The 8794-nt window shown below is 36.8% G+C and overlaps 1 non-coding gene across 2 annotated transcripts; it reads left to right on the top strand.

The window, feature by feature from the left end:
* The first annotated feature begins 1520 nt into the window (after nucleotides 1–1520).
* On the top strand, nucleotides 1521–3074 carry LOC101312014. 2 transcript variants are annotated; one of them, XR_183988.1, is made up of 2 exons: nucleotides 1521–2716; nucleotides 2798–3074. It is a non-coding gene; the product is annotated as an uncharacterized LOC101312014 (transcript). The 2 variants fall into 2 exon arrangements; XR_183987.1 differs by having other exon boundaries at nucleotides 2831–2932.
* Nucleotides 3075–8794: the final 5720 nt, after the last annotated feature.

Here is an 8794-nt window from a genome sequence, read left to right as displayed (position 1 = left end):
AGAGTTTTCCAGGTCACGGTCTATCGTTCCATCCTCCATATTATAAATGCCTGCATTTTTGTTCCATAAAGTATATGCAATTGGCCTTGCATCTATAAGAGTCTGAGGCCTCAATGGAGAAGGAAGAACTCCTTTGACACAAAAAGAGAGTTCTATTCCCCAAGTTGTTTATCTCTGAGTCTGACCATGAATTACCTTTACGAAATGTTGTTGGAAATAAAGTGGACTTAAACACAGTCTGGTATATTCATGTTAATTGTTTAAGACTTTATCTTGGATAACAAGAAACGATAGATATTATATTCTGATTCATATAAGATTTCCGAGTTGTATATCAGTTGGAAATCTAGAAGGTTCATAGTACAAAACCTGATGTACAAGGAATTAGTATTGTGGAAGGAAAGATCTTCATGTCATTTACATTATTCAATTAGGATTTGGTTATGGGATCAAGTCTTATGTTGATCACTATATATAGAGGGTCTAGGTCCCTGTGTTCCGCACCGTTCTGCATTCATCGGCTTCCCATTGTGCCAGCAACAAGGTTAAGACACACAGAAGGCCGACCTTCAGTATTCATCAAGCAAACTCGCAATCAACAATGGTGGCTTCATCGAAGACTGCAGCTAAGTCCGACTGGAGGAGCAACGAAGGTATTAAGCTTCATACTTAATTTAGTGTTCTTGTTTTGATGTATTTGTGATATTATTGTAGACGATCCTAAATTACATATTTTAACATGGTATCAGAGCATATGGTTTTCTACAAAATCACAAATTGCAAATTGGTTTTTTCATACAAGAACAGGTTTTTTCTGGGATTAATTTTTCTTAAAAACCAAAATTAATTAATCAATTTTAAGTATGATTTTCGAAAAACGAAATAAAAAAAACAGGCCTTTAACCCGTTTTATCCGAGCCCAAACCCGGCCCACTTCATAAAACAAAACCCGACTATCTGTTATGAACATAACAAATTGATCGAGTTCTTCATTCTGCGTTTTCTGGGTCGGAAGAGGGAAAAGGGATTTGGTTCTCCCTGCTGCAGCTCTGGGTTTTAAAGGTCTGTGTTTTCCGCATTGATTTTCGTTTTCATGCTTTTAAATTGGTGCTATGCTGAAGCAGAGCAAAGGTAAGTTCTCTGAAGCTCAAACTTGTCAATTTCGATTCTTGCATCTATGGGAATGTTCATATGGAGAAGTGCTGGTTCATGAATTCGTTGTCTCTGATGCATGTATTGTTTGAAATTGACGTGTGTTGTAGTGGAGGAGGGTGGTAGATTTACTCTTGTTTTTGATATGATATTGTGAATGCAGCGTATTTGGATTGCGAAAATCTCCCAAAATTTTGTTTCAATAATCTGAATATGATCACGATATCTTATGGTGTTTTTGATTGCTGTTTGGTTTATGTCTTACACAAAGTATACTTAAATCTTAGATAATGGCTTTAAGAAATCATGAAGAAAATACCAAATTGTGCAGTGTTATAAAGTTTTGTTTTTTCTGGCTTCCAAAGAAGTAATCGAGCATGATTTTGTAATGTATGCAGTGATATGTGTATGTACAGGAACTTATCCAGATTTTTTGAAAACTTTTCTTTGTCTAAAGACTTAGACTGTTTTCACCAAATATTTTGTTCTGTTGCATATATATAGCATATCAATTCAGACTACAGGCTTTTTCCAAAATTATATGTCACAAAGGCATTGTTTTTGTTGTTTTATTCACATGGGATATATGTGTATATATATGTATGCAGTATGACATTATGAAAGTATGAATTTTATGTTTGGTTTCATGACTGTGTTTGTGTGTTTTTTGCTATGCTTAAAACTTTGATAAAAGACAGTTAAAACAACATAGGGAAAACTCTTACAAAATTTTATTTTAAATTTCTTAGGCAATTTTGCTTCTATTGGAGAAGTTGTGGAGCTGGATGGGAACAATTATAGGAAGTGGAGGGATGATGTAGAGTTTTACATGGGAATGCACCAAAACATAGATTACTGCCTCCTCAAACCCAAACCTGTAGGCACCGAAGAAGAAAACAACATGGATGCTGACAGCTCGTGGCATTATTATGAGTGCTTTAGGACCAATAGAATGGCTAAAAATGTGATCAGGAGAACTATGTCTGAGGTGGTTAGGGGATCGATAGAGGAACCTGAGGATGCTATAGACTTTATATGGCTAATATTGCTGAGAAATATGAGGAAAGTGAAAAAACTGAAGCAGCTAGGCTCCATAAAGAATTCCAAGAACTGAAATATGATGGGAATGGGAGTGTTAGGGAGCACATAATGCATAAGGTTCAGCTGAATGGGAAACTCAGAGATTTAAGGATGGGAGTTGCAGACGCACAGCTTGTGCATGATGCACTTTGGTCACTTCGATCAACCTTAAGCCAACTGAGATCTACCTATAATGCTCTAGAGGTCAAGTGGACTATTAATAAGCTAATTTCAGTGTGTGTGGATGAGGAGAATACAATCCGTAGAGAGGCTCAACCTGCAACTGCAGTAAATCTTATGGAGAAGCCTAAGTGGAAAAAGAAGAATAAGAACAAGGCTTAGCAGACCACTAATTTTAAGGTATCCGGCAAACCTGCAGATTCTAAGGGAGATAAGTCCTCTAAAGTTAGGTGTTTCTTCTGTAAAAAGATGGGACACGTTAAGAAGGATTGCCCTTGTTTTAAGGCATGGATGATAAAGAAAGGTGACTGTTTTCCTAACTCTGTTTTTTCTTTAGAAGTTAATTTCCTAAATGTTAGTTCACACACTTATTGGCTAGATTCAGGCTCACCAATACATATTACCACTTCATTACAAGGTATAATAAGGAGGAGAGCTCCAAGGACAAATGAGCAGAATGTCTGCGTAGGAAACGGCCAAAGAGAAGTTGTTAAAGCCATAGGATGCTTGAGGATCGATTTAGGAGAAGGAAACTTTTTATTTTTAGACAATGTTTTTTATATCCCCTCATTGAAGAGGAATTTAATTTCTGTAGGCCTTTTGGTCGAAATTGGTTGTAGTCTTATTATTGATTTCAATGGAATAAAACTTTTTCAGAATTCAACTTATATTGGTTCTGGTTCTTTTTCAAATAATTATCTTAAACTTGACTGTTCTACTGTTAAGAATGAGATTCTTCTGCTTGAAAATAATTCTAGAACAAATGCTGAAAATCAGGTCACTGGTGTTAAGGGAGTTTTATTCAATAATAAGTCTGCAGCACTTTGGCATAAAAGACTCGGCCATATATCTAAAAACAGACTTAAAAGACTTGAGAAATTAAATGTATTGCCTGCATTGTGTTATGATGATTTGAATGATTGTGTGGAGTGTTATAAGGGAAAATTAACAAAAACCAGAAAACTTACAGCTGCTAGAAGTAACAAACTTTTAGAACTTATTCATACTGATATTTGTGGGCCTTTTTCACACAAGACTATATGTGGGAATTTTTATTTCATTACATTCATCAATGACTACTCTAAATACTACTATATTTTCCTATTTTCAGAAAAGTCTCAAGCTTTACAAGCATTCAAAATTTATAAATCTGAAGTTGAATTGCAATTAGAGACTAAAATTAAGTATGTCAGATCAGATAGAGGTGGAGAATTTTATGGGAGGTATACTGAGGCAGGCCAGCAAAAGGGACCTTTTGCAATGTTCTTACAAGAGCATGGCATTCAAGCCAAGTATACCACCCCTTATACTCCAACTCAAAATGGTGTGGCAGAAAAGAAAAATAGGACTTTATTAAATATGGTTAGATCGATGATGTGTACTACAGATTTGCCTTTATTTTTGTGGGGTGAAGCACTTAAGACTGCAAATTATCTTTGCAATAGATCACCTTCAAAAGCTGTAGAAAAGACACCATATGAGTTGTGGTGTGCCAAACAGCCGAGCTTGCACATCTTCATGTTTGGGGATGCAAAGCTGAAGCTAAAATTCCTGATCAATTAAGAGAAAAATTGGACCCTAAAACTAAGGGCTACAGGTTTTATGCACCTCATAATTCAACTAGAATTATAGAAACCAGTAATGCCAAATTTCTGGATGAAGCTTACAGTACTTCAAATTTTAGAGACTTGTCTTCAGAATTTGTTAAACTAGTTGAACCTGAGGCTACAGTTAATAGAATGCCTTTAAATGCAGACACTACCATGATTGATGCTTTTGTTCAAAATCAAAATAACAATAATAATGCAGCAGCTGAGTTTCCTGAACCTCAAAATAATGTTGCTGAAGAAATTCAGCAACCTGTAGCGCAACCTATGCAGCCTGAACCTCAAAATTTAGGTCCTCAGAATTCCCTGCCTCAAAATTTACGGCAGCCTCAAAACATAGAGTAACCTCCATTAAGAAGATCAGAAAGGCCTAGAAAACCAGTTTATGGAGAAAATAGTGATTATTATGTTTATCTCCAAGAACAGGATGAACTTGTAGAACTGGATGATCCAATGAGTTTTAAACAAGCTCAGGATTCAGATGAAGTTGAAAAATGGGATGCAGCTATGCAGGAAGAATTAGATTCTATGCATAAGAACCAAGTATGGGATTTAGTGAAACCAGACCCTAACCATAAACCAATTGGTTGTAAATGGGTTTATAAGACAAAAAGAGATGCTGAAGGCAACATAGAGAGACATAAAGCTAGGCTGGTAGCTAAGGGTTTTACACAAAAAGAAGGCATCGATTTTAATGAAACTTTTTCTCCTGTGTCCACTAAAGATTCATTCAGGATTATAATGGCACTAGTGGCTCATTATGATATGGAACTTCATCAAATGGATGTTAAAACTGCGTTTTTAAATGGAGAATTAGATGAAGTCATTTATATGAAACAACCTGAAGGTTTTGTGCAAACTGGAAAAGAAGATTATGTATGCAAACTTAAGAAATCAATCTATGGTTTAAAACAAGCCTCTAGACAGTGGTACAAAAAATTTGATTCAGTTATCACTTCTTCTGGTTTTTCAGAAAACATAGTTGATGAATGTGTGTACCTTAAGAATACAAATGAGGGATTTATTTTTCTGATTTTGTATGTTGATGATATTCTTTTAGCTAGCAGCAGTGTCAAATTACTTAATGAGACTAAAGATTTCTCTCGAGTAATTTTGATATGAAGGATTTAGGTGAAGCCTCATTTGTTTTAGGAATTGAAATTAAGAGAGATAGAAAATTAGGGGTTTTAGGGTTATCTCAGCAGAGCTATATTCAGAAAGTTCTAAAGAGATTTCATATGGAAACTTGTAACACAAGTGATGCCCCAATGTCCAAAGGTGATAAACTGTCCAAAATTTCTAAAAATGGGGGGAAGATGTCTCCTATGGAGAGTAAACCTTATGCACAACTTATTGGTAGCCTTATGTATACACAGGTTTGCACTAGAGTTGACTTAACATTTTCAGTTGGAATTTTGTCTAGGTTTCAGTCTGCTCCTACTCAAGAACATTGGGTTGCAGGGAAAAAGGTTCTTAGGTATTTACAGAAAACTAAAGCTCACATGTTGGTTTACAAAAAGTCTGATAAGCTTGAACTTGTAGGTTATACTGATTCAGATTTTGCTGGTAATTTTCCAAAGTCAAATAAATCCACCTCAGGTTATATTTTTATGTTAGCTGGAGGTGCCGTGTCTTGGAAAACTGAGAAACAAAAATTAATTTCTACATCCACAATGCAAGCTGAATATATTGCTGTGTATTCAGGGGTCTGTCATGGACTGTAGATTAAGAATTTCTTGTTGTACACAGAAGTTTTAGGCCATATAGTTTCAGGTCCATTGAAGATTTTTTGTGACAATGAGGCTGCAGTGTTTTTCAGTAAAAACAGTAAAAGATCAAATAGTTCAAAGCATATTGGTTTGAAATATTACAGTGTAAGACAACAAGTATGGTGAGATTGAGGTTTTAAATATTGATACTGATTCACAATTAGCTGATCCATTTACTAAAGCCCTTTCCATATCAAGTTTTCAGAAACATGTTGAAAATATGGGAATTCTTCCAGATTTATGTTCTTAGATTCAGTGGGAGCTGCTATTGGCTCATTTGGTCTGAATTTTATTTTTCTAGTGATTTTGTATTAGGATGTTTTTCCAGATGTAATTTCAACAGACTCTTGTATTTTTTATTGATCAATAAAGTCTCGAGGTATTTTCAGATACAAGAATTTATTGTGTTGTTCAGAAATTTCTAGTTGTGTTGTTATTTTATAAAACAGATTTTATTGTTTATACTTATAGTCATAATGTCATTCACTTCATGCATTTTACCATTTTCAGTCCAGCACTGGTAAAATGTTTACTGCAGGTTTTTTATTCAGTTCATAAAATCATAGTTTGGACTGTGAATTTTTGACACCTCAGCCGCCTGAACCTCAACTCATGCTGTAATATCGGGTCTCGTGATCAATATCAAAAACAGCTGAAACACGCCCTACATGGTCAATAAAATAAAATCGTCCCTTAAAATAACTTAGATCGAAAATATGTCTGCGTTCGGGTAGATCCAACCTATTCCAACCTTGACCTAGTCCGGGTTTACAATAAAACAAATAACGAGAAGAACCAAGACTTATCATGACTGTGTAATCCAAAGTTGAACAAGGACTTGATGATAGAACAAAGTGCAATATCTTGCTCAGGTTATAGCCTTGTTTCATTGGAAGGAGCTGAATTTCGGCATTATTGAATGGATTAACTAACCTGTCAAATTTCAAACCCTCAGATACAGTAAGCGGCCATCCCAGAGAAGAATAGCATACCTTGCTCATTGATAGTTCTGGCCAATTGAGTTTGTATATCCTATCTTTTTTCAGGCTGTACAACTCTATAATGGGATCACTCTCATCCTCCTGCTTCTTAACGATCCAATCAGTCGTGATCAGTTGACCATTCTTATCCAATTTGACTTTGTGGGTAACGATCTCCTTCTCCCTTGGAAAAAGAAATTGAAGCACAAGAGGAACTTGATGTGTTAAATCACCAGTAAAATTTGATTTCGTCGCCGCTGATCTACATGATTTGGGATCCAAGGAGGTTATTCTTTTGGCAATACAAGTAACAAGATCATGAGGAAGATCCGACCACTCTGGCATCACTGATTTTCTTTTCTTTGGATCAACTGGTGGGGGGCTTAACGATCCTTTTCTTTTCTGACCAGCAGTCATATCTAAACAGGATTGCGACGTGATTTAAGAGGAGACTACTGAATGCGTGGTTTGCAACGTATCGATCTAGATGTTATATGTGTATATGTATACAAACCCCCGCAGGATTCCTCATCTTTGTTTTCCTTCTGGCATTTGGATTGGATCTTCTTATTTTCGGTTTCGGAAGAAACACAAAGACAACTCTCTGTTTTTTTTTTTTTAATATTTTCCTCCAACATTTACACAAAATAATTATTTAAATTATTATGAGCTCTCTGATTTTGGGCCATTATTAATTACTCGACTCCGCCTCTTGCGTGGTCCAAATGATTGATAACCTGATAAGCCGAAGACACAAATAAGTGAATGTGGCTTTTACTCCAATTTGTAGTAGTGAACCCTAAAAAGAAGAGGACAAGCGTCACAAGCCTAATACAGGTAGGAGTAGGACTATATATAGGAGATAGGACATAGGAGCTGTCATTCGTTCACCCTCCTATTCGATTTACCTTACTACACTGAGGATCTGCGGCAACAACCTTAGCTAGTTCATCGAAGTCCTTCATGGGTGATCAAAAAAGAACCAGGGCGTCAAACTCTGCAGTCCCAGTTGACCCAAAAAGAAGAAGAAGAAAAGTGTCAATAGGTGATGACAAAAGACCAAGGGAGTCAAACTCCCCAGTCCCAATTCAGAGAGGAATAGAAGTCTTGATGCCCGACTGGTCGAAGGATCTTCCCGAAGATCTTATTATCTCTATAGCCAAATTGGTGTTGGTAGCTTCCTTTGAAGAGTTTAGTGTTTTTGGTGCAGTTTGCAGATCATGGAAATCAGCAGCAGACCGCTTGAAGAAGAACTACTTAACTAATACTACTGCGGGGTTAGGGTCTCTTACGAACCAAGTTCCTCTCCTTGTGCTTCCGCCTACTAACAGGTGGAACGAGGATGATGGCATGGTTTAGTTCTTCAGCCTCACAAAAGGTAAGACTTACAAACATAGTCTACCAGAGACTGCGAGAAAGGAGTGCTACTCTTCGTTAGGATGGCTGCTAACTCTATCTGATCAGAGGAGGGAAGGTTTGCAATGTCATCTCGTACATCCATTAAATCGCACCAACATTCAGGTTCCGGATTTACGCTATCCCTATACCGATTTCATAAGCAAGTTTGTGTTATCTTCAAGTCCTTCTTGGGCATTCCACTCCGTAGTCATGTGCGCTACAGCTATGACTTTGGAATTCTGTAGACCTGGGATGGGAATAGATTGGACACATATAAATCCGATAAATCCAAAGTCGACACCGCAGTTAGTGCCACAATTTGAGATAAGTGACCTGTTATATTATAAGGGACAGTTTTATGTTGTTGACTTGGAGGGGTGTGTTTTGGTATGTGATATCGAAAACCCTAAGACTAGTATGGTTGCTCCAGAGATCCCAAGTGAGCTTCTAGGTCCTAGAAGGAATATTAGAAAGAGATATTTGGTGGAATCAGTAGGGGTCCTATTGGTGGTCGTTTCTTGTACTACCAACGATGAATGGACCTCGAGCTGTAGGGTTTTCGAGGTCCCGTTTAGTAATGAAAAGTCATGGTCAGAATCAGAGGTGAAGAACTTGGGGAGTAGAACAG

The sequence above is a fragment of the Fragaria vesca genome, linkage group LG2 (assembly GCF_000184155.1).
Source record: "Fragaria vesca subsp. vesca linkage group LG2, FraVesHawaii_1.0, whole genome shotgun sequence".
NCBI classification, from domain to species: domain Eukaryota; kingdom Viridiplantae; phylum Streptophyta; class Magnoliopsida; order Rosales; family Rosaceae; genus Fragaria; species Fragaria vesca.
The sequence above is the reverse complement of the archived record's forward strand: the minus strand, read 5'-3'. Positions and strand labels throughout refer to the sequence as shown.